Below are 27,195 nucleotides of genomic sequence, written 5' to 3' on the forward strand. Positions count from 1 at the left end.
TGTCCACTCTCGAGGGTGGATTGATTGTGGCCTGAGATTGTAAAAGAAAAGAGCAAACACACTAGAACAGCAACCACAACAACCGGCCCACCGTACAAGTCCGCAAGACTGATGACAGGACACAACCGAAAGACGAACGAACGATGGCGACGATGACTCCCCATGTGCTCGGTGCAAGCGCACAACCGGTGTGCGGTGTCTTTGTCAGTTCGTTTAAATATCACGCCACGATCGGGCGGATTGGGGGGGGGGGGAGGACTGTTCACTCCGCAGGTCCCACTATGCCGGGACACAGCCGCTCTTCGCCTTCCTTTCCACGTTGCATTTGCATTCATTTGCTCGCAGATACATAAAATCTTGATCACCCCCACCTGTCCGCTCCTTCCATCCTTCCCTCACCTTTCACGGGTGTCTTCTGGGGCGCACGCTGCGCCGGGCCACCGGGTTGCGGTTTTTTTTTTTGGACGCGCAAGGGAGGCGGAAAGCCACATAAACTTTTCTACCGACCTGCGGTTTCACCGTTGATTGACGACGCTGGACAAGGAAAACGAACGGGGAATGGTGCAATGGAGATGTGCGTGGGTTGTTTTTCTTCCTGCTCTCTTCCACTACTACTGTCAACGCGACGATGTCAACCAAATGACAGTAATTCGTGGCCTACTAGATGTGAACTTGCCGAAAACTCATCTTCACAGTTTTTGAATGGACCGTTGCAAAAACAAACAAACAACAAATCCACTCCATTTGGCGACGGCGAATTGTCTCTTGCATCACACGAACGAGCATTGCCCGGCATAAGCTACACACCCCACCCCGGCACCCATCGGCACACACCAATGTTCTATGCTCGTTTGTACGCAGACGAGCGAGAGCGCGCGCACAAACGGCGGGTCGGGCGGATGTTGGGAATTATTCAATGAAGCAGCAGCGGCAGCAGCAGCAACGCTTTGATTTAATCCCATCCAATCTCCAACAAACCTGCCAGTCTGTCGATTTGCTGGCGACGACATTCACGGGGTGCTGCTCGAACAAACAAAAAAAAACAAGACGCCCTTAAAGCTAAACCTCCGCACGCGTACGATAATCGACGCCGTACGCTGGGCCCGGTGAATGTCTGGGTTGGAGAGAGGGGCAGCAGCATCAGCACGGTTTCTTTATTTTGCGGATAGGCGCTGCGGATTCTGGGTGCATTGGGATGCGCCGTTGTTTGACGCCGTTGACACAATATGCGCATGAGTACGCCACAATTGTTCACTTAACGCGGCGTGACGATGGAGGAGCTGTGTGTCTGTGGAGCAGAGTTGTTTCCCTGGTTTGTGTTAGCTTGTTTGACTGTATAAACATATTACATGAAGTTGTTTTTAGGAGATCTTCGCAACATTAAATAAAGCACAAAAAGATGGCGCTAAAGCAACCGAAATGCGCATGCGAACTGCTTCGCCACGTGTTCAACCTGTCAATGCACGATCATCAGCACCACGTGGGCATGGATTTGTAGGCCGCATACAACAAACCTCCGGCTCAACCTCAGCCAACGGCCAAAGGAAGCGAGATGAGCGGCACCCCTCCTACCACCCCCTTCGAGCACTGCTACTGCGCTTCATCCGGCTGTAACGGCAGCGGCCATTACGTCGTTACAGGCCCTGAAGCTCTGCTCGCACTGTTACAATGTTACTATTGCGCCCTGTCGTTAGATAGTTCCATATTTCATCTGTGCCTGCTGCGTTTGCTTTATGGCGTTTGTATGGCCGTACACCTCAGCCCCCCCCCCCCCCTCGTTCAGTCTGCTTTAACACCTTCGCCGGAAAGGAAACTGTGAATTAAGCTTCCTACGCCATCCGCTCAGCGGCGGGTCAAGCCTCTCCGAGGCCCTAGGCGTTATGGTAGACGGGGCCCCTTCACCAAATCCATGGACGGGGGGGGTGGGGGGGGGGGGGGTTGGTGTACGAATCATACACTGCAAATTTTATAAGTTTGCTGCAGTTACATTTTTTACTGAAAGCTATTGAGTAATACATGATTTTCTCGTTTCACTGAATATCAGTAAAACAAATTACTGAAAATGCAGCTATTTATTCTGTCAAAACGACATTTCTGAGCTTCAAAAGAAAACATAATGCGATGCCCACTTGCTCGTGATGAACAAACATTTGATTTGGTAACCGCTTACACCCCGATAAATTTTAGGTGCGTATTCGGCTTGCGGGATTAACGTTTTGGTTGAGAAAAATCTTCACACCACTTTGCTGTTCTTGCTGAAATTTCATGATAACCGTGAGTGCGTACCAAATCAACAAACTTGTTTCGACAAAATACAGTTCACATCTGTATAAATCTTTATGAAACAGAGATGAACAAGAGCAGCATGGACTGCCACCCGCGCATCAATAAAAACCCCAAGTTCAATACTTTTTTTCGCCAATTTTTAATCGATATCAATGACTAAACAATCAGTAATATCAGAAAGGCTTTGTAGTATGTTCAAATTTTGGGTACTGTGGATACTGTTTCGAAGCGGACTTTCGACACTTGATCGTCTAGGCGATCATAAAAACCTTTAGGACGTTGGAGTTTAGAGGGATTACCTTGGGTAGGAGGACATAACTAAACTCCTTAAATGAGAAGTCGATAGATGATGGATGGGCTTAGTCCTATCTGTACAATCCGAACAAATCTGACCTGCCATGATCGGAGTTGGTTTTATCTATACTCAAAAGAAGTTAAAGGTCGGAAAGTTATCGTTTTCGCTAAGCTAGTTACATTTGTCTTTTATTGACAAGAACGATGGTTCTAAACGATATTTTCTTACCTACTTTACAGTTTCTAGCTCGTGTTTCATAATACGGACGATTTGATTTAAAATCGTCATCGTGAGCATAACATGAAAACAATATTTTGCTTTTACGTTGGTGTTTACCTTTACAATGAATACTGAAGTACCGTCTTGCTTCGAATTACGGCCACTTCATTTTCAATCGGTCAGAGCGATAACTTGTTGCACGCGGGAAAAACAATATTTTCATTCGAAAGTAACTGGAAATACCTTGTATTGCAGTATGTTTGTCTCAAGTAATCCACGGACCACAGGTTGGAGACCACTGCTTTAGATCAGCTGCTTTCTAAATGATCGAGCGGTGAGGGCCAGGAGAATGCATTTTTTTACACATATATTATTATATTATTACAGTTAGGGTAAATGTACCTATAGTGGTGGTAGTACCAATAGTCGTACTATTGCTCTAAAATGCGGTGCATATGGCAAGTTAAAAGTAATTAAGTTATTTACGTTAGTGTGAAATGTTCTTTAGCCTTTTACAAAGGGTTTAAAAGTTAAATGGGGCCATTCCGTTACATAGTGACCGAAAAATCCATTATTTTGTGAAATGTTTCAACATTTTTCCAAAATCCTTAGGATTTCATAACGAAACTCATTTTTCTGTTAACGTTCTAAATGACCACATAACCACGCAATTACTAGTTTTTCAACATAACTGTTATGAAATGTTATTGTTTTACTAAAATTATTTGCCTTTTGACCATATTTATGCATTTTTGAGTGTTTTTTACCATAGTGCCATTATAGGTACACAAAACAGGCATGTTCCTATAGTGGTTATAGTTATAAAATCAATAAAAACAGGTCGTTTTAGATTTTTTCGAGGATATTTTTGACATGTCGTACTGTTTTCACTAAAAAAAGCAACGGAAATGAGTTTTATGTAGGTAATTTACCAAAAACAGGCCAAAATTCGCTTATATGGCAGAATGAAAAATTGACTTCAAATCAAGCACTCTCTTCCGGGTGTAGGTTGATGACAGGTGTGATGCAGTACTTTAGTCAATAGTTTCATTGATCAAATTTATACATTTTTTATGATCAAATTACGCAAGAAACCTATATTATGGCAGTAATCCTTGCTATTCATACGAAAACAGCTTCGAAACTAAGTTTCATTGATATTATACACCGTTTTTGATGCATCTTTGTTTACCACCACTATAGGAACACAATACGACGACTATAGGAACCATACCACCATTATAGGTACAACGAAGCAGTCACAAAAATATGTATTTTTTCATAAATTTGATGTATTTCGTGGTAAAAATGGTTGTGATTGCGAAGATAAAACATATTCCAATTGCTATGTGTTAAAATATTCAGAAATAATCCTTCCTCACACTTTAAATCCATTAAAACACATCGGTACCACTACAAATTGCACCACTATTGGTACATTTACCCTATCACGCAAAAACTAAGAACTCGTGCCCCTGCTATTTTTTGGGGACTGGACGAAGTGATGGTGGAAAAGCAAGCTGTTGAAGGGTTTGGGTCATATTTGGAAGGGTCGGCGGAAAGGAAATATCGATATGAATGATCGCGTAAAATTTGACGGCAGCGGTCGGCAAAGTCCGGCCCGCCACAATATGCAGTAAGGCACGAGAAAATATTTGCGCGATTTTGAAAGATAGGAAGATCCTATTCATTACAAATTAACTGAACATATTTTAATATGACAATTCATATCGTTGAACTATTCCAAATTTGATCACCATAACATGGATTGTCGGAGCAATCAATATGGTCAAATTTGAGGAGAAATTAGAAAATAGAAACGAATAATTCCATAAAAACCTGACTGTTGATTTTACGAGAACAATGGTTACACACTATTGCTTTTTAAGGATGCAACGATTTTCTTGGAGCTTTTTTTTAAAGAAATGCACTATCAATTGGTCTGACCTGGCCTTACTTGTCCGTGGCCTCATAATAGTACTGAACGATTGTACGATTGTCTCGATAATTTTTCAGCTGTTAAGGTTTTTGTACCATCTTCAGATATATCCTGAAATGGGGCCATTCCGTTACATAGTGACCGAAAAATCCATTATTTTGTGAAATGTTTCAACATTTTTCCAAAATCCTTAGGATTTCATAACGAAACTCATTTTTCTGTTAACGTTCTAAATGACCACATAACCACGCAATTACTAGTTTTTCAACATAACTGTTATGAAATGTTATGGTGATCCATGTTGACAATCCATGTTATGGTGATCAAATTTGGAATAGTTCAACGATATGAATTGTCATATTAAAATATGTTCAGTTAATTTGTAATGAATAGGATCTTCCTATCTTTCAAAATCGCGCAAATATTTTCTCGTGCCTTACTGCATATTGTGGCGGGCCGGACTTTGCCGACCGCTCCCGTCAAATTTTACGCGATCATTCATATCGATATTTCCTTTCCGCCGACCCTTCCAAATATGACCCAAACCCTTCAACAGCTTGCTTTTCCACCATCACTTCGTCCAGTCCCCAAAAAATAGCAGGGGCACGAGTTCTTAGTTTTTGCGTGATAGGGTAAATGTACCAATAGTGGTGCAATTTGTAGTGGTACCGATGTGTTTTAATGGATTTAAAGTGTGAGGAAGGATTATTTCTGAATATTTTAACACATAGCAATTGGAATATGTTTTATCTTCGCAATCACAACCATTTTTACCACGAAATACATCAAATTTATGAAAAAATACATATTTTTGTGACTGCTTCGTTGTACCTATAATGGTGGTATGGTTCCTATAGTCGTCGTATTGTGTTCCTATAGTGGTGGTAAACAAAGATGCATCAAAAACGGTGTATAATATTAATGAAACTTAGTTTCGAAGCTGTTTTCGTATGAATAGCAAGGATTACTGCCATAATATAGGTTTCTTGCGTAATTTGATCATAAAAAATGTATAAATTTGATCAATGAAACTATTGACTAAAGTACTGCATCACACCTGTCATCAACCTACACCCGGAAGAGAGTGCTTGATTTGAAGTCAATTTTTCATTCTGCCATATAAGCGAATTTTGGCCTGTTTTTGGTAAATTACCTACATAAAACTCATTTCCGTTGCTTTTTTTAGTGAAAACAGTACGACATGTCAAAAATATCCTCGAAAAAATCTAAAACGACCTGTTTTTATTGATTTTATAACTATAACCACTATAGGAACATGCCTGTTTTGTGTACCTATAATGGCACTATGGTAAAAAACACTCAAAAATGCATAAATATGGTCAAAAGGCAAATAATTTTAGTAAAACAATAACATTTCATAACAGTTATGTTGAAAAACTAGTAATTGCGTGGTTATGTGGTCATTTAGAACGTTAACAGAAAAATGAGTTTCGTTATGAAATCCTAAGGATTTTGGAAAAATGTTGAAACATTTCACAAAATAATGGATTTTTCGGTCACTATGTAACGGAATGGCCCCATTTAACTTTTAAACCCTTTGTAAAAGGCTAAAGAACATTTCACACTAACGTAAATAACTTAATTACTTTTAACTTGCCATATGCACCGCATTTTAGAGCAATAGCACGACTATTGGTACTACCACCACTATAGGTACATTTACCCTAACAGACACCGGCCAAATTAAAAAGCGCACACATTGACATCGGAATCGATTCTTGAATGAAACCTCAACAGATAAAAAGAGCGTGCTTGGTGTCAGCCAATTTTTCTTGCTAATTTCTCCGGTTACGAACCGTTGTGTTGAGATCGGTTTCGGAGCCTTTTAATGTCGTATGTGCAAGTAGTTTGCGTGAGGCATCTCTTGTAACGGATTTCGCTTTACCCAACTCGCGCGTAACGTTCAATGCATTGGGCCAACGATGATGAAATGATATTGTTTTGAGCTGTGGGCATGTATCGCAGCGTTCTACGCTTCCAAATAAGGTGCACGTGTTAAACAAAAATATTGCACATGTTAAAAAGGCAAATGTTTTCTGCTTCTGATAGTAAAATGCTTATGATAAATAAAATAAATATGCTTCTGATAGGTCTGGTAGTAATAGTAAATCTGATTGTAAACATAACCCCCGGGGGGAAAATGGAGATATATTGGGTTGACAACACCAAATAGAAGGGGCCCCTCAATCGACGGGATCATCAACGGGGCCCCAAATGGACGCGGCAATGGAGATTGTTCTTCGTATTATGGCTGTGTATGGCTGTATGTAGATGCATCTGTAACGGTTTTTGGTCTTGTTGTATTCGCAAAACTTCAAATAGTCGATAAAAACCATATATAAATGAACATGTCCCATAGGTTCCTTGAGTATTTTTATACCCTTCCCCCCTTTCTTCTAACTGAAACCTTTCCCATTTCCCCTTCTTTTCGGTCCACAAACTGGATGTGTTCGATTAGGGCCAAGAATGAAAATTTTAGTTTTTGCATTAAAAGACACACACAATCCACTATCCCAGGCCAGGAATGTGAATACCATTTTTCGTGTGAAACAGCTGTCTGCTTTTGGCACAGAATCGCAAAGCGGTAGCAGGGGCCCCGTATACAAGAACAGGACGGTTCATCCCAGCCAAGAGCGCACACAATGACATCGATTTAACCATTCCTCGAATGAAACCTCAACCCACTGAACCCACCGTTGACCAAACGACCTTCCTAGGCTTTTTAAAGCGACGCGAGCTTGGTGTCATTTTTTTCTGCTAATTTCTCCGGCTACGAGCCGGTGTATTGAAATTTTGTTTTGGGGCCTTTAAATTTTTGTCTGTGTATGATGTGTGCTTGTGGCTGTTGAAACGGGTTTTCTTTGTGGTTAAACGCAGCGTTCTGTTCTGTGTGCTGTGCATTGGATTTTAGCAGCAAGTGTCTCCGCGTTTTTTTTTGTGAGCTCGTGCATCGACCATCCACACCAAGACACATAATGGACGGGCCCTTCATTGACGGGGCCCCTTATAGACGGGGCCCCTTATCGACGGGGCCTCCTTACCGACGGGGGCCCTTACCGAAGGGGCCCCTTCATCGAAGAGTCCACATAATAGTTGGGGCCCCGTAAACCACCTTTGAGTTTCAGTTTCAGCATAGCTGTAACGGTTTTTTATCTTGTCTTCACGCAAAAAGTTGTATGTAAATAGTGATAAAACATCATTTTAATATTAACATGGCACAGTTTCTTTTTGGACATATAAATACCACCCCTTCCCGATTTCCCCTATTTGTCAGTTGACCACAAAAGTTGAGTAAGGCCCCGCGTGAAAATTTAAGGTTTTGCGTTAAAAGCAGACACGCTCCACGATCTCAGGCTTGAGATGTGAATACCATTTTTCGCGTGAAAACAGCTGTCTGTTTTCGGCACACATCTGCAAAACAAGTATAGAGGCCCCTAGACAAGCGCAGGCACGTTTCATCCCAGCCAAATTGAAAAGCGCACACATCGATATCGATGGAATCGTTTCTCGAATGAAACCTCTACCCACTGGAGCACCGTTGCTTGCTTGATGTTAGTCAATTTTTCCTGCTAATTTTACCGGCTACGAGCCGGTGTATTGATATTGTGTTTCGGGGCCTTTAAACTTTTGTTTGGGTGTGTTGTATGCTTGTGTTGTGTAACGGGTTTTCGGTGGTAGTTAAGCGCAGCGTTCTGTGCATTCCATTTTAGCAGCAAGTTGCTCTGCGTGGTTGTGGGTTTGGGTGTCTCGTGCACAGGCCACCCACACCAGCAAAAATTGACGGTTTCTCGCTCTGTCCAATACTTTGCGCCAACGATGATGAGGTATTGATTTGAGCTGTGCGCGCGTGTCGCAGCGCAGCTTTGATGCAAGTATTGGCAGATTTCTTAGAACATTTAATGTGCTGCTTTGAGTAGTATGGGCCCCGGTTTTCTGCAGTTCGGAGCCCTCGACAAAATACAGTGAGTAAAGCGATGGGAAAAATGAATAAATAAAAAATGTGTCTTTTTGAAATAGATGGTAAAAGTCCCATCCAGAGGGGGGGGGGGGGGGGGGGGGGGGTAGAATCGGTACGAAGTCGAACATCCACAATGACGGGGCCCCCTAGATCGACGGGGCCCCTGGCGGCCGCCCAGTCCGCCCACCGTTTAACGCGCCACTGCATCCGCTCAGCAATGTCGAGAGGTGAACTCTCTGTCCCGAAGGCACCTTCGGAAGAAATTTGGAACAGTGCAGGCGTGAAGTGAAGAGCGCCTAATTGAACTTGATCAACGTCTTTTTGAACGACGATCAGCTGATCCAAGAAGCCCCAAATGGCGAATAAGCAGACGCGAAATATACTTCAAACAGAAACAGGACAGTTTTGTTTTCTTCTTGCAAAGCTTTCCCACCCAACCATGCGCCCATAAATTGCTACGATGAACTAGAAAACTAGCTCCGAACCCATCTAGCCTAAACTGTCTGCCCCTTGTCTGCCGGGGCTTTGCGGACCAGGTGGATCGAGGTAGCACGCGCACGCGCACACACTAGTTTATTGCTACTTTCGTGCGTAAACCATGCGGTAAAATATGACCATTTTGCATGGGACTGTTTTACTTTCCGCTCGGTCATTTGTCTGGCGAAGCAAATGTCCTTCCCACGCACCTGGTGACGGAAGGCACACGGCAGAATCCACGAAATACAACCCCTCATTGCAGTGGTTGGTGGCGGGCAGACAGGGGTTTTGAGGGATGAGCGGGGGGGTACTTGGGGGGAATTTATGCACGACCACAAAACACTTCACACTGGAGCCGTTTTTGGGCCCCATGGGCCCCAAGTGCGCGGGACCGTGCGCGAGGGGATGCCGGCGGAGGCTACGGCGTGAATGAAGTTCCCCGTGTGGATTGGATTTTATGAATGAAATTTAAAGGAAGGAAATAGCCAACCACTTTACCCGCTAAAGGTAACAACGCGCGTTAAACAGCCTCTGCACACCAGAGCAGACCTGCTCTCTTGGTCCCGTTTCTTTTTTAGCAGCTCCTTTCCGGCCCCCCTTCTGTTTGTCACCACGGGGCGACTTTGGAAAGCCGGTTGCGATCGCGAATCGCGCAATGGTATCGAATTGGTGGGTGGCAGACATCACGGTCCGGTTCGGTCGAAAAGTACTTTCCCGAGGGTGCCCTCTTTTGGCGTGTGCTTGAGTCATCGAGGTCCTAGACGCGTATGAAGAATCTTTTTCAGGTCAGAAGCTAAGCTTTTTTGATAACACAAACGGTATCATTACATAATTTTGTTTGGGCAGATTTAAAACATCTTCATCGCAGCAAAATTAATTCTTAATTAAATTTTACATCTCATTTACCAAGAAATCTAAAGCATATATGTTGAAAACAAATGAAAATACATTGAACTTACTGCACACATCAAGAGTTTCTTGTAAACTACGCAAGTAACGCCTGTAACGGCTGCGTTACACATAGATTCAAAACTACACTCACATATAATATATATGCATTTTTTTCACCGGACCGCTTCTTTGACAGATGTCACATTGGCAATGGCCTTGAACGGAAATTGTCGAGCTTCTATCTACAACGAGCTTTTTCATTATAATCTTTGTTCATTTCGATAAATGTTTGTATAGAATATAAAAATAACTGATAGTCTACGACATTCAACGCGTGCCTTTTGCTTACCTTTTTGGACAATAAAAATGGCGTTGAAAATTCAGCAACTGCACATCGCGTACAGGCTGGTACATTGAATGCAGCGTGACAGTTTGTGCTTTGACATTAGCTGCCTGCATGCTGCGATGATATTCCATATTGAAAAGTTATTCACACTTCATCGCATTGTAATATTCATTAAAATAGATTAGAATTACATTTTCTTGCTCTTATCTCCGCAAATTCCATGAAAACGTGTTTCATTTGCACAACGGAATTTCAGCGCAAGCGCAAAATGACGTTTGGGAGCAACCACAACTGTCACCAGCAACTGTCAAACGGGGCAGCAACTGCGCACACCGCGATGCTCGACAATTCAGTCCAATACCTTTGATTAAAAACGCTTTCATCGAACGAACGTGTACAATAACTAAAAGTTCAGAGCGCAGAGCGAATTAATTCCGACCCGTAAGCTGAAATTCTTCCACGCCTGGTTTGTTTCGCGACTGTTGAACTGCGGAGCTATTGTGTGCTGCGCGTGTGTGCGTGTGTTAGTGCAAGGAAACAGTTCCCTCACCGTCGGATACGTACACGCAGCCGAGAACGCGGTGGTGTCTCTTGAACGATTCCCATTCCTCATCATCAGTTGTGTTGTGTGACCGCATCAAAGAACAGTGCAAAGCAGTTTTTCCCGTGCGCTCAAAGGTTTAACCACTTCTGCTGCTTCTGTCTCTACATCCACATCCAATAGGGCGGCTTCCCTCTGCTGTGTACGGGTGCTTCTTCTGCTTCTTCTTCCTCTTTTTTTTTGTTCTGCCATCGCAACTAAACCGGACATTGTTGAAACGGGCAGCGAGACAGGAATGTGTGTGTATAGACGGCTCCAACACGGTGGCATTTTGGGCCGGAAGACGCAACTCCATTTGTTGGATTGTGTCGGTTAGGGTGGTGTGGGGTATCCGTCTTCGATTGGGATCGGGTGTGTGTGTGTGTGAGGAGAAGGGGCAATTCGAAGAACACAGATAAGAACAAACCCCCTTCTCATTAGTGGCGACCCGCGTGCTTTTTCCTGCGTTCGCAACACAATGGCTGAATAGTGGTGTGGTGTTGGTAGCATTATTGAGGCGTGGTACAGAGAGACATTAGTTTAGAGGCGAACACGGGTGGGGTGGGGAGAAGACGGGAAGAGAAATCAATGTCGGTACGGGTGCAATCCTTCGAAGGGCTCTTGATTTGTGTGTTGCATGACGGTGCATGAAAAAGGTGCTCCTGGGAGAAGCCCGAACATATACGTACACGACGTACATTGGTGCGCGCCTGCTCGCACCCGTAAAACTGAGCAGTGTGTGTTAGTGTATGTGTGTTTGTATGCGTTCCTAGAAGTGTGCGTGCCTCTGTGAGTGAATGTGTGTGTATGTGTGGTTGCAGCGTGTCCTTTGAAGGAGCGAACATTTTCAGCTTCTCGTAGGAAAAATGGGCTTCTCGCCGTCGTCGCCTACCTGAATGCACACACAGTTTCACCCTTAGCCCACGCTCGGCGTACGGACGTGCACGGCTGCGTACTCAGATGCAGTGCCGTGCAGTTCCGCAACGCTTGGTGGTGTTTCCCGTTCCGTTTCCCCAGCCCTCGGTGGAAAAACCCTTCCGCTTTTGGTTTAATATTCGGTTCGGTTGATGGATTGTTTATTGACGGAAATGAAACATGGATGCAGCTGTCGTCGCGGCACCCTAACGGGGCTGGTTAGCGGCGGCAGCGGCAGTGGCAAGGCGGGACATGTTGGGAAAGGTTCGGCTTTTTTTCTACTTCCCGTCTTTCTTCTTCCTGCCAAAGGGCAGACGATGAGAAGGATCGATGTGTGCGTGTGCGTCGTCGCCGTCGTCGTCTGGCTGGCTGGCTACCACCATCGAAGAGATCGTCTGACAGCGGTACTGGTTTCACCCACTTTGCGGCACTGAAACCACTACCACTACCATCACCAATTCTAAATTCAGACGCAAGAAAAATGCAAAAAAGGTGTACGCAATCACAGGTACAAACGCTAAGATGGACATGGACGGGGGGAAACGACTTGTGTGTTGCTCCGTCCTGGCGAAGACTTTTGCTTGCTGTCAAAGGATTTGCTCTAGTGGGTGTGACGAGACCATAAAAGCCAACCCCAGAGCTTCAACAAGGCTTTTCTTTGCCCAGTAACACCGGGCCCTTCAAAAAGCGGGGGTTTGAGTGGAGAGTGAATTTACTTAACCTCAACTCCGGCGAAGCTTTTTCCGGTGGTCATTGTGGGAAGGAATTAATGTTGATTTCGTTTTTCACTTTCGTTTTAGCAGCGAAAACTTTTCTGCCAACCCCCACTCTCTCCCCTGCGTTGTGGTACAGGTTATTGGATTTTCCCTGCAAAGTTGGTGGAAACACGGTTTGCTTTGTCCTGTTGCCGGTAGCAACGGTACCCGTTCTCGTGTAGGATTACACACCACCACCAAAGCGAGCAACGACCGAGGGAGGGAAGACAGCATTTTGTGCTTGCTAAAAAAAAGGTATCCCTTTAACTATGACACACTTCGACGTTAATTTCGTTCAAAGAGGACAGTGAAGGGCGGTTATTTTAATGCTTCTCCGTTGCGCCCTACCCGTAGCGGTAGTTATTTTTGCGTTGTTTAAATTCGAAAAAGTGCTATAAACATGTCCTACAAACACGGTTCTATCGTGTGATATATATATTTTTTCTTTTGCTGTGCTATCTTGACCAGTTAGTTCAACGACGCTATCTCATAGTGCGCAAAAAGTATATCTTGCGCGAGATCCCTTCCATTCTACACCCTTCTACCGACACCTAGCGGTGGACCACGGTATGCCTCGCCATCTTCTGATGCCTGTCCGCCACACAGTGATCTCCTCGCCGAGGTGCGCACCATGTGGCGGTGGCGGCGAGCACGTTGTTTCTTGGCGCTGTTCTCTGACGACGTGCTGTCACCGAAACTGCTGCCTGCCTGCCTGCCTGCGTTAAACTCTCTGGCTTAGAATTTTACGGACCACGGGACTTTTTTGTTGTTGTTGTGTGAATGTGTGTCGTTCCGTGGGGACAGTTGGTTTGGCTTTTTTTGTTGTGTTTTGCCACCACCACGACATCGTTTGGCTGAACGAACACAGAGCACAAGCAGGCAGGCACAGCGTTATATTAGATGAGTGACTGACTGTTCGCCAAAACGGCTTGTTAAATCAATGGATTCGGGACGGTAGAACGTGCCGGGGAGGCGGTCACAAGCTCGTTTTTGGCGCTCGGCGCACTCACTTACATATCCTGCGTTGGCCGGGCCAAGGAAGTCTCGTACCCTGTGGAAGAGTGGCGTGAGGCGAATGGGAGGAGAACGGGCAGCATTGTGTAACCCGTGACTGTTGTTGGTTGTGTGTGCGTGTGGAGCTTTTTCTTCCTTTTTAGGAGCATGGAGCGGAGAACGAACGAGAGTACAGCGCGAATCGACCGGCAGCCGCGTTGTTTGTTGCTGCACGTTTCGCATTGCGCGATCTGTCCACCAACGTCGTTCCCAGGCGCTCGACAGCGTCGACAGGACAGCGCACGGAGAGGAGTGCAAACCCCAACCCGAGGTCCTATCGCCAGAACCTGCTCTGCGCAGCGAAACCTAAGCAAGCCGGTGGAAACATGATCGTTCGCGTTCTTCTCCACACCCATGCAAAACCGCTTCCTTCGCGCTGAGCAATGCGTACGGCGTGTTGCGATGTGCTGCCGCGTCGCAAAAAAAGGCTCCAGCCAGGCGCTCTCCCACACGAGTCGACGGGGTTGGGGTCCTTTCGCGACCGCAAGCAGCAGAACGCACGAAGAAAACACACAAACAGACACACACACACGAGCGCGCGCACGCAGGCAGGCATAACCTTGGGATTCTGTTTCTCTTTCTTTATTAGTGAATTAATTTCCTTATATTAAATAGGCGAAACGGGTAGCAAAGCAAAGCGCACGACTCCGCGCAAACCGGCCCAAGAGCGCGCGTGGCGGCAACGTGTGGTGCGCGGTAAAAGCGTCCGTTTTCGACCGCTCAAAGACGCGACGACGATCGATCCCACATGATCATCATTCGTGGTGGTGGTGGTGGTGGTGGTGGCGGTGGTGAGGGTAGTTGGAAGGCGCCCATGGTTCATGGAACCAACCGTGCCGCAACCAGCAACCGGCAACAAAAAAACTCCACTTCCATCTGCCAAAAGAGGAGAAACGGTTTGGTGTGTTGTTGCGTTTGCTTTATTTTGTTTCCTTTCCCTGGTGGTGCTCTGTGGAAAAGTGTGGTGCGCGTTGTGCCTTTTGGCGCATGATGCGACCACGGCGCGGACCAAGGGGCAAAGGAAAATCGTTACGGAGCTGCAACGTGGATCGGGTGGAGGAGGGAAACGCAATCGGTGGATAGTGGTGGCGGGATGGACCAAAAACCCCGTGACGACGGTGATGCGTGATTCTTTCTCGTGTGTGCCGAAATTCGCAAATCCCCTCCTCAATCGCCCGCCCGCCCGCCCAACACTGACAATCTCCTCTAGTCCGTGGTGTGAAAGGGAGGTGGGGTTTTCTTTTTTGGAAAAGTCCCGCTGGGGTGCCTGCCGGTTGTAGCAAAAGCGAAGCTCGCGAAAAAGATTGCGAAAAACGGCCAACTAGATTTTGGGGTTGGAAGTATGTGTGTGGGATGTTGCGGTGCAAAGAGTGCAAAGAAGCCTTTCCATCCCTCATGGATACCACCATCCCCAATGATCTACGGGTAGGTTTTGCTCTCTCTCTACTGGAATGGATCGGTTTGCCAGCGGCACCCATACAAACGCACACACGCTTGATTCTACAGCTCTGGGTATCGTCCATTACGAACGAGAATTGAGGTGCTGCGAGCCAACATCACCTTTTACATCGAGGCCGCGAAAGAGCGTGGGGAAGGCAGCGAAAGGAAATCTTCGCAAAACAATTTTCTCCTTCCACCTTCAGGCGTACGTGTACCGGCCTCTTCCCCGCTCCACCTTCACCCAAATCGAATCAATTTCTTGTCCGTCTCTCTGTCTCTGTTCACACAGCTGCCGCCCCGGCATCCCGGGCGCAGGTGTGTTGTTCCACGATCATCCGACATTTGCAAGTGCTGTTTCCACGATGTTTCATTTCAACTTGCTGGATCTTGCCCCGGAGTGTGTTCTTAGGCCGTTAGGTTAGGTCCGGTTTCGGTGAACTGTTTCCTGCATCGTCGTTAGTCTGCCGCACACATCCACACACACACACAACGTCTTGTGCATGCAATCGATCATTTACTAAAACTCAAACTCTTTCTTCAATCGCAGTTGGCACAGCAATCCTAGCAGCAGCAGCAGCAGCATCAGCAGCATCAGCAGCTCCTACGAATTTGTGTGTGTGATTCTCAAGTGAAAGAAGCAGAATAAGGGCAGAAGCAATTCCTTCTGTCACAAAGATACTTATCTCGGCGAGCAGCAGCACCAGCGGCAGCAGCACCAGCAGTTTCAAGGCCATAGCGTGCGCGCGGGTCCAATCGTGTATGATTATCTCTGGTCCGTCCGTGAAAGTACCCCCAGACACAGACGATTTACACAGCGCGACGACGGCAGCGGCAGCGACGGCAAGTGTTACTACTGGCACGGAGATACATACGGCGTGAACCGCAGAGAGCGAGAGAGACAAGGAGCGAGTCCATCGACTAAAAGGAAAGAGTGAAGGACTGACAGAGAGAGTACGTCTGTGTGTGGCAAACGCGGCAAATATCGAGCAGCAATCAGCAGCAGTGTGTGGGGTGCCCGTCTGACAAAGTGTATTGCGCGCAAGTGTGTGTTTTTTTGCTCTTCCTATTGCCTCCGCCTCCCCTGTGCGTGTGTGCATCTTCTTCTCAGCTGTAGCGAAACGTCAAGCCACCCGCGTGCACTGCCGTGCGTGTTAGTGCAAAAAAAGTAGCGCAAGCAGCAGTTCTATTCCGCGTGTCTCGATTTGAGGTGCAAGCCCCCTTTCTACAACCTGCGCCCTCCCCCGGCCGTGTGTGTCTGTTACTGCAGTTCGTGTGCGCGTGTGAGAGTCGGTACAGTTTTCGGTTTCCCTGCTAAGTTTTCCATCCGTTCTCTTGCCAATTTCCCGTCCCGCACCCGCCACCGGTTTGGTCAGATTTTGATTTAATTAAGCAAAGCTTGCCACAGTACAGTCGTCGCCCAACCCCGACCGTTCAAAATCTTTTCAAATATCCGTGCGATCGCGATCGGTTTGTGAGCAGCTCGAGAAGAGGAGAGAGGAAGATCCAGTGCGTGCACGTGTGTGGGTGTTTGGTTGGAAGCGTCGTGTGAAAGTTGTATACCCCCTGCCCCCTTGGGAGATTCGTGAATTATTCGTGGATTACCAAGACGCACTCTTCTCCCCACTATACTAAACTCTCAATGGAAGCGTGGTGCTTGCGAACAGAAGCTCATATAGGGTAAGTTGATTGCGCTGAAATCATATCTAAACGCTAACATGTGTCTGGCTGGATTACAGCTGCTTTTCTTTTTCCCGGAAATCAACTTTATTTGCAGCGTGTGCTGCGTTGTCGCCAATCCGTCCTCGATTATTGGTCACGCGAAATGGGTTATCGGGTCGATTAGTTTGATAAGATACGGTGCGATAAGAGCAGATAAATGGGCAAAGCCCTTAAGACACAGCGCAACCATATGCAGCGAGCTCGCGATGATAACTTAGGTGCATTTATGACTCACACGTGCGATTTACTAAGAAAAGCCTATTGGCGCTACATTCCTTCCTGTGCAGGAAGCAATGACAAATCAAACCTTATCGTGGGTGCAGACACTTTATAAAATTTCTTAAATCTTGGCTCGTCCGCTATGCGAAGTTGCGAAATGGAGATGAGTGTACCGAAAGCGGGAACCATTTTCATTAATCATTACGTCTGCAATGAGAGCCCCATTTTGGAATGGAGGGATTCCCGTGTCGTTTGAATTCATAATGCACGATTGAACATTGAGGTCATAAATTATGGAAGGTCGCCATATTAGCTAATTTGTCAGCTGGTGATTATTAATCGGTAACAAATCGGGCCTACTGCTTCTCCTACCAACCACACACGTGGTGCTCTAATGACAAACCCTGAAGCTACCCAAGTGGCTATAAAATGTTAACGATCGATAGAACCTGATTCCCGGCGTCCGGTCTAGACTGCCAATGAGATTCGGCCGCGAACACACACACACACACACACACACACACACACACACACACACAACTTTGATCAAATTTCATCGACCAAAACTGCCATCGACCGCTCTGCTGCCGTATTGTGGTAGTCTTTTTGATTCTTTCCATTTCAACGGCGTGTAGCGGATGCTGTCTTTTTCCCCAAACTTTCATGCTTTCCATGGTCCCTCGGTCAGCTCAAAACATTGTTGCCATTTTCATCTAGCTTGTTCTGGTCTAGTTCACGGATGATGCTACCTTCCCAGCACGACCGCCCTTTCTTCCTCCTTTTTAGAAATACGTCACGTCGACATCCATCAAAACTCTCATCTCACCGTGGAGAAGAGTATTGCAAAACAAAAATCCCAAAAAAGCAAATGATCCAAATTCGGCGGAACACACAGGTCAAAAGCGTCCTCCGCAGCAATGCTTCAAAAATATACCTGTGTTGTTTGTTAGGACCAGCAATCTTTGTGTGTGTGTGCCTTCTTTTCCCTGCCCCGCTGCCAGCATGCAGCAGCTTTGGAGGGTAGGAAATTATGCTGCTCTCAGTGTTCGAGCTGGCCGTGCATCAGTGTTGAGATTGCTATGTTGGCCAAGCAAACAACGCTCTGTGCGCTGTGTCGAGATGAGCAAAAGGAGGTGGAGAGGAAGATGTGCAAAGCCAGAGCCGCCACACAGACAGACAGTTCCAGGAAAAGCGAACGCGAATGCGGGGTGCAACTGGAGTGGAAAATTTCCAAAAGTTGCAAAATAATTTGCAAACGTGCTAGAAATGAAGAGGGTAGAGAAAACGTGAGAAAGGGAACGGAGAAAATGGTTAGCTCCGGATGGTTTGGAAATCGCACGAAGAACGCTTTGGAAATAGGGACAGAGGACAGTGCTTGCATATGCCGCAACTTGTTTGTCTAGTTTTGTTGTGTGACTATAGAGTTTGTTTAAAGTTGAAGAAACATTCTTTTGATTCTTTGCTTAAATGCTTACATCCAAGCGGGATTTGCACATCAAAGAAGAGTTGGTAAATATTCATACTCAAATTCTATTACCACTTCTAACTTAGTACTAGTTTTTAGAATAGTTACATTACATATTCATGGTACAGAGAGTGTGTAGTATGATAAGCATCTTGGGACGAAACAATTACTCAACACACACACACACACTGTAGCGAGTACAAAGCTAAATAAAAGACTCCAAGCACATCTCCATTTGTTTTGGATACCATCCTCACACCATCCATTTGCGAAACAAATTCCGTCTAAAATCTTTTCCAAGCCAATCTTATTTTGCGATTTCGAGATCTCGTTCTCCTGCTTGCCTTGTACCATATCTTCTTGTTGAGTCTTTTATTTTGCTTGCTTGGTCGGTTGGAGATGATGTCCGCCACACCACCACCATCCATTTGCGAAGCGAAGATGCGTTTTACGGGGAAGAGATTTTTTCGCGAAATTAGATGATTAAGCAAAAAGTTTCTTGGGGTGAATTCGGCCGGCCTCTCCACTTTCTGGCACCGGGGTAGAGCAAACGCTGTCTTGCATCAGTGTTGGTATTAATGGTTCCATAGTTGTTTTGTTGTGGTTTCTGCTCCTCTGATTAGCGTCCGATATGGTATGGTGAGCTGCGATGATCGTGCTGGGCAGAAATCGTTTTTTCTTATTTAAAATATTAAATTGATCTCCGAAGGGGGGGAAGTGTGAAGGCGTCTGAGTGAAGCGGAAACCCAACATCAACAATCATCGTTTATGTTGAGATGAGTAGAAACTAGTTACGGGATATTGGCATAAAGGTGAATTATATCATTAGATTAAACAATTTCTTAATGTATTTAGCACAAACAGCATCGTTGGAACAAAGTTATTTAAACCATTAATTTAATAGACCTGCTTTTTAATGAAAATTCATCAAAAGTCAAGAGCAAAATTATGGCAAGAGCCACTCATCGGGAGATGTCTCTATCAATCTTCACGACACCCGTTAGGGTTAGCTCCACTGTAAAGCAACCAACCAGACCCAACACAACGCCTTGTCGAGGCTCATTAACAGAGACTACACTGCAATCATCAGCAAGTCTTACCGAGATGTTATTACCAAATTTGGCTTCTTGAATGAAAACACGTTTGCCGTTTTCTACCAAACAGGATCCTTTTTAAACCTGATCGCATGGATCGCGATAACAAGCGGAATGCTAAGGTGCCAACTTCTTGGTAAAGATTTTTTACCCCGCTCTCGCTATCTATTTCCAATTTCGTTGTACTCGAGTCTAGACGAGCAATAAATAAGTTTTGCTTACTACTACTACGTTGCGCCCAGAGTAGACTTGGCGCAATCGTAAAATGCTTCCCAACTCGCTAATTGCTTGATCAACAACATACACAGTGGTGCATTGCTCAAAATCCGTGTCCGGAACAGCAACGCGCCACACGTTTTCTCGTTATGTTCACAATGGTATTTGATTCATTGAATGTGGTGTGCCCCCTCTTTACCGAGAAGCGTACAACGAACGCCTCGTCGAGTCGAGATCTCTCTGTAAACTCCAAGCGGTTTGTGGGCATGTTGCGGAAGTGTCGAACGGCTGCACAGCACTTGTCGATAGAACCTGGAAACTCCTTGGCGCTCCGAACAAGCCTTTGGTGATTTCAACACCTCCAAGGTTTACGGGAAGATGTTCAAGAATTCGGAACTCTGTTAGAGCTACAGGAAGTAGATGTTTGCTATTCTGAATAGGTTCTAGATATGTTGTACGAACATCGGATGTGGTTTGATGTACTTCTAAGCTATTGAATCTGGCTGGATTTCGCTGTCAAGAGTTAGCATGATCAACCGTTAGTATCTCTGTATGCCACTTGTTATCTATTACACGATATTTATGTGCTACTCCTCCTCTCATGGGTCGTGGGTCCTCTGTTGACTTAAAATTTTAACAATATTTCTGATCCATTTGCCCCGTGAACTGTACAATAGCGGCGCGACCAATGCAAACAGTGTAAAGCCAACCTCACCTCTACGATATCATCCGAGCCGGAGGTGACTACAGTACTATGCACACAATTCAGGCATGTATCTGAAAACTTCGCTTCAATAATGGTGACAAATGGCAGCACACTACCTCTTCTCTCACTCTCTCTCTCTCCGTCTATTTCTATGTATCGATTCTCTCCACTCCACAGCCGGCAGTATAGTAAAGGCGTTTCATTCGTTCCGTGCGTTTGTTTGGTCAATGTCCGTTGATTGATTTCCGCATCACGACAGCGACACACGACCACACGGCCAACGAATGGACTGCTGGGCCCTGGTTGCGACGAATGTCCAGGGGGGAGGGAATGATAATTAATTTACCAAGTTTTCCATTCCTTGACACACACACACATAGAAAACGGAGCAGGGATGGGGGGGGGGGCAGGAACGTTCCACCAGTGTCGCGCCATTAATTCCTCCACGGGACACACAGTGTTGGGGGGAGTAGGAGCGATGGTGAGTTTGTGGTGCATCTACCCGGCCAGTGAAAGAGAGCTCCTGGAGAGTTGCCAGTGGGTTAGGTTACCATAAGTGTGTGTGTGTGTCTTTCTTTTTCAATTCCGGTACACTGTCGTGTTCGGTCTTCCCTTTTGCTCGTGTGTAGCGTTTATGAAATCGATACACGTGCACTATTCAAATCCATCCCGTGTGGGCGTGAGTGTATTGTTTTACATCGGGCTTGTTTTTTTGTTTGTTTTTGTTTCGTTGTTGCTGTTTGAGTTGTCGCTTCTTCCATTTAAGCATTATATTAGCCCTAACTTGAGGGGACGTGATTTGTTCGCTCGTGAAGCTCCGTCCAATCGAGCAAAAAGTGGACGGACTATCGCGAGCGCGGCTATGGTCAAAGGGATAAGCGTGCGGTGGTTTCCGTTTTGAAGAAAAAGTTTGCCTTCCTTTGTCCATCCATGGGAAACCACCGAGGAGATGTGCACAGTAGTGATGTGCTGTATGGAGCGCACCCACGACTCCGATCCGACTCCGACTATTGTTAGTTCGATTCCAACTCCGGCAAAATGGAACCACTAGATCCGCCCGGAGTCGGAGTCGTCCGTAGTCGACCGGAGTCGTCCGGAGTCGACGACTCCGAACGACTCCGAACGACTCTGACTCCGAATGACTCCGACTCCGAATGACTCTGGACGACTCCGAACGACTCCGAACGACTCCGAACGACTCCGAACGACTCCGAACGACTCCGACTCCGAATGACTCCGGACGACTCCGAACGACTCCGAACGACTCCGAACGACTCCGAACGACTCCGAACGACTCCGAACGACTCCGGACGACTCCGACTCCGGGCGACCCCGGACGACTCCGACGACTCCGAACGACTCTGAGCGATTCCGGATGACTCCGACTCCGGACGACTCCTAACGACTCCGAACGACTCCGAACGACTCCGAACGACTCCGAACGACTCCGAACGACTCCGGATGACTCCGACTCTGGGCGACTCCGGGCGACTCCGGGCGACTCCGTACGGCTCCGGACGATTGCGAACGACTCCGGATATTGCAGCGCGGACCTACCTTCCGGAGTCGATTCCGAATTTATCAGAGTCGGATCGGAGTCGACTCCGGATTTTTGTCAACTTTACCCATCACTAGTGCACAGTACGGTACAGTTCAGAATGTAATTCCCGCGAAATAGGAGACCAGAAGCGAGGGGTGGCCTACGCGAATATAATCGGTGAAATGATTTGTATGCAAAAACTTAATCCATAAGCATGCCATGCTATCGGCTTGCATAGGTTTGGATAGTTGTTTGTGCTTCATTTTTTTTCATCTACCAAACCACTAACCCAAGGTTCTTCCAATGCTAGCAAGACACTAAAGAAGGGAGTATCAGCTGTCCTGTGCAGTAAATAAATATGCTGAATTAACAGCGCGCGTGTATAGCGGTGCTTTGGCGGAAGGATGGCGACCCCCCAAAACAGGTGGATCCGGTGGCTCTCTCAGTGGCAAAAGTTTGTGTTGTCATGCTGTCTGGTTCTGGGCCATTTTTGCCTATTTTTTTTGCCAAGGGAAGCTTCGTTTGGTTGATTAAAGTTTCTGTGCGGCTAAATCGAGTCGCGTTCTGGTAAAACTACAACCATTCTGATGTTAATTATTCATTCGATTTAGGGTGACTTGTTTCAGTTTTGTGTGTGTGTGTGGTTTGTTTCGCTGAGTTTATTAATATTCCAGCACTGTACTCTGCCAGTGGGTCCGTAGTGTCGTGCAAGCAATATTAATAATTCCTAACTCCTCCCCCCTTTTTGCGATTAATAATGGCAAACGGCACTTTTGCTAATTTGCAATGCCTTTTACAGAGTGGTATTTTACGTTAAAAATTTGGGAAGAGGTCATCCCCTCGCAAAACGGACGAATGAGCCGCCTTTCCGTGACAATTAATCCTTCCGACTTCCCGTCTCCTCTGCACACTGCACAAAACCAGCCACACACGGCGGCCCGACTAAGAGCGCCGCGCACCCACGGACTCGATTTGCATTTGCTCTCTGATGCATCACCAACCCCCCGCTCCCAGTCCCTTCTGGGTGAGCTGTTCCCAATGTAAACCCCGTTATTATATGGCGTCCACCAGGTTGACCCGATTGCGGTTGCCAACACACATCAGCAGCAGCTACCGCTCGCCACCCCCCGGGGGGATGATGATTCATCGTGCTCTCGCCAAATGCGCTGGCACCAATAGACGGTGCGGGGAGGAGAAGTCTAGAGGGTTCTCACCTACCTTTAAGCGTGTTAGCGGACGTATTTTTCCATCGGCAAGCCTTGTCGCGCCGCCGATTGTAATACCAAAACGCACCTCACAGAGTGGACCAAAAAAAAGGAAAATTAGCGTGCAAATATGCGTCATCCTGCTTTGAATAATTCGCTAACAAGCCGCGGCACGGTAGTGCACAGACGGGTGTGTTATAACACGCTGTTGTGTGTGTGACGGTGGTGGATTAAATTCATCACTACCACCACCACCACCACCACACACAACCGATGAGACGACCTTGAATACACTCTCATCCACCCATGGAAATGTCTTCTTTTCTTCGCCTTTCGTCTGCGTACAATGGAGGCCACACATCTCGCCGAGAACGTGATATACGGCCAGCTGAAATATCGCCCTGAAGGACACACACACACACACACAGACGGTGATTGTCGGTCGGGCTGGTGTCGAAGGATCACTCAGCGCTACCACCTTCTTCCGCGCCCGCCTGATTGCGTCACAAGACGAACGCATAGAAGCCCAACGAAAGAGAAAGACGGAGAAAGTGCCCAAGCAAAGCACTACTACTCCGTCCATCGTCGCGCGGGTCGATGGGAAGTGGACAAAGAAAGAAAGTGAAAAAGGATAGAATGCCAACCTGCTGCCCTACCATGTGCCAACGACCATGTGCTCTCGTTGTTGCCAACAAATGCCCCCCCCCCCCACCCTTGCCGCAGTCAGGGGGGAAGCCATTAGGTGTGTGTTTTCTAATTCTATTCTGGTGGTTCGGTAGTTTGCAAGTGATTAATGGAATTTTGAAGCCTGCGAGTCAGCCAAGGATCATTTATCCTTTCCAGAGAGAGAGAGAGAGGGCGTCTGGCTTGAGGAAGAATTGGGTGTACGTGGGCGGCCGGTGTTCTGGCTGATATCATTATGCCAACAAAGTCTTTTAATTCTAGCGCGCCTCATTCCTTTCGGATGATGGTGTGGTGTTCGTTTGGCAAGCCTCTTCGAGTGAGATTCTCGTTAGTTCCACTCGTTTGTTATCTGTAGTCTGCTGGTGATAGACGAGAAGGTAAAAAAACACATCTCGCAAAGGTCTACTGCTTGTTCCTAGTAGGAATAGGCCTCTTATCTTGGTCTCGGGTCAAACCGTCGGAGCATCGAGTTCCGGGGATATCTACTTTAGGGTCTTCCGGGCATCTATATCTCTAGTGAAGAAGACTGTCCTGCTTTTCGGCGTGTTGTCGAATTTAGCCTTGGTTGGTTATGAAATTGTATGTCATCTTGGCCAAAAGTTGTCGTCGTCTACCGACCGCAATGTGTTCCCCCAAATGCTTGAAAGTTACACTTTTCCCCGTATCGAATAGCGCTGTGACCTCATGGGAACGGTCCAAAAACACCCCAAGTTGTGAAGCGTAACTGGAGGAAGCATCTAAACTGCTGCTCCTCTGTTACCATCTGTTGCTCCAGTTCGGCTGGACTCCTCTCTACTACCGTCAGACATTCCACGTTAATATATTTCAAATCGATTTAGCGCGTTTTGGATGCGCCAAAACATGCGGCGGTAGGTGTAGGGTTACTCAATTTAATCGTAATATAGGCACACAATCCGTGGGGGCTGGCTCGTACAATAGCGCCAAGAAACCTTTGTTGGTCATAATGGAGGTTATTCTGCGGCATTGGAACTCTATGAGACGCTTCTTTTTTTGTTATTTGTATGTTTGAGGATGCTCCCTAAACACACCACACCTCCACACCCGGGGTCGTATATCTCTTTCTGCACTGTTTACATTGCATTAACGTCACAGCACGGTCGGTCGGAACAAACACACAGCAAGCACACATTAGTTCTCTCTGCATTGTGTGTGTGTGCCTGTGTCTAGACAGCCTAGTAGTTGTCTAGTGTGTGGAATAGGATGAAATCGATGAATAAAAGAATTATTTGCCAAAACGATAGCATGGCCCCTTTCGCATACACGCCCATTTTCGTTGGGCTGACATAATGCTCTTGCTGCAGGGTTATGTTTTTCTGCTTGTCATATCCGCTCAAGAAGGTCCTGTGTCTAGGATTTCATGTCTCCAAGGTCCTGTACGTTAGGACCTGCATTCTAAATTAGTTTACTTTTGTTTAAACAAAGAGGCATTCGTTAGTATTAGAGGCAAAGAGGCACACGAACCCTACCGGCAGCGACCAACGTCCTTGAGCGTGTTGACTCTCGGGGGCTTGCATGTGAAAGTCCAATGAATCCATTTGATTTATGAATTTGTCCGTCTAGACCTGTCTCGGGGCCGAAAGATTTCCCCCCAAAAGTTGTTGTGTCATACATTGTGATGCCATAGCATGAAACGTTGTTTCCCTTAACATGCTGCGCTCTCCCGCGTCACGCTAATTAATGGTGCGCGATAGCTTCATTGAATATATCTAGAAACTTAATAAACACATTGGCTGTGATTTACACATTTTTATAACTTCTCCAGAACTCATACGATACAGCACAGGGGGGGGGTTGGTATCTTAAAAATTAATAGTCTGATTTAGGCCAAACAGCGGTCCCAGCGGCCGGCAGTGATGGGTGTTTGAAAATTCGCAACTTGAGGCTGCGCGCGAATTAGCAAGATTGCTGCAAACCCCCCGGGCAATGTTTACATTTCTCTGTTCTCTGTGTGTGATAAATAAACAATGCAAATCTCGCGAATACTAGGATGTGGAGCAGAGGAGCTGGGGGAGCGAACGGTTGATCAAAAATTTGCACGCATTTCAAATTTACAGCTGCCACAACACACATACCATCCATCGGTTCGTACCGCGAGCTAATGAAATCGGGCACGATCGATGAAGGTTTTGGGTAGCGTGTGTTTGTCTCTGGGATAGAGCTATTTCCCGGAAAGTATAATCGTACGAAGAATTTCAATGTAATATTGCGAAGGGGACTGTTTTTGGGTAGTTCAGCGGGACTAAACATGTGTTACTCCTGCAATCTCTCTCTCTACTGTTTAGCTCAGCACCGTGTACAATCCCAACAACATGCGCGCCCAAATGCACATAACGATAATCCCCCGTTGTAGCCCAACTCATGGCCACCTCAACCCGTGGAATGGCGACACAGCCGGACGACGGACGTTCACACAGACACACATTGTTGTTCCGGTCGCCGAGCGTGTGTTTTCTTTTGCATTTGTCCACCACGCCCGAGCGGCAACTCCTCATCTGCATGTCTCGTGCGCCGCCTATGACGCACGTTAGTGGAGAAGCGACTGAGGATGCGCTTTTGTGTGTGCGTTTGTGGCCCCGGGGGGCAGGGGCACGTAAGCGCGCCCCGCCAGTGTCTGTTTTAACTGAAGAACGGAGCGTTCTTCTTCTTCTTCTTCGAGGCTAGTGCGCGCACATTAATAGCGCTAAGAATTTCGCCGCTCCGTTCTTCCTCGTTTCGCTTGCACTGACCGCGAACCAAAGTGCACTGACCGTGGGCATGGAAATTTACCCCCATCCATCCCCGGGGGGTTGGCGGAAACGGACGGACCGCGCGCGGGAGTTCCGCTGCCGCATTGGGGAGATAAATGGAAGCGCCTACGCAAATCGGTTCGTTCTTTTTGTATTTCCATTCGGAGCTGCTGGATTCCGGCTGTAGTCGTTCGTGTACGCAGTTGTACCGTTGCTCCTCTGCGCCCCAACGCGTGCTGTTAGATTCTACCGAATGTGAATGGGGGTCGGCATGATGAGTGTAGCAATAGCAGTTGTTTGAAAGTGTACTATAATCGGACATGATGATTTTTATATATTTTCCATCGTTTGATAACGCTTAATGTGCGCTCAAACTATGGCTATGCGCTATGGCGTTTAAAAAGTCATTTTCAAGTTGCACCTAC

The 27,195-nt window shown here is 46.5% G+C and overlaps 1 protein-coding gene across 8 annotated transcripts in view; it reads left to right on the forward strand.

The window, feature by feature from the left end:
* Nucleotides 1–10,769: 10,769 nt before the first annotated feature.
* Nucleotides 10,770–27,195, forward strand: part of LOC120959861 (nuclear receptor-binding protein homolog) — a 56,317-nt gene continuing 39,891 nt past the window's right edge. The window contains exons 1-2 of one of the 8 annotated variants that reach the window (XM_040383565.2): nucleotides 10,770–10,873; nucleotides 15,723–16,852. The gene's annotated coding sequence lies outside the window, so the exon portion shown is untranslated. The other 7 variants (XM_040383564.2, XM_040383562.2, XM_040383563.2 and 4 more) reach the window with 7 other exon arrangements.

The sequence above is a fragment of the Anopheles coluzzii genome, chromosome 3 (genome assembly GCF_943734685.1).
Source record: "Anopheles coluzzii chromosome 3, AcolN3, whole genome shotgun sequence".
Classification (NCBI taxonomy): Eukaryota; Metazoa; Arthropoda; class Insecta; order Diptera; family Culicidae; genus Anopheles; species Anopheles coluzzii.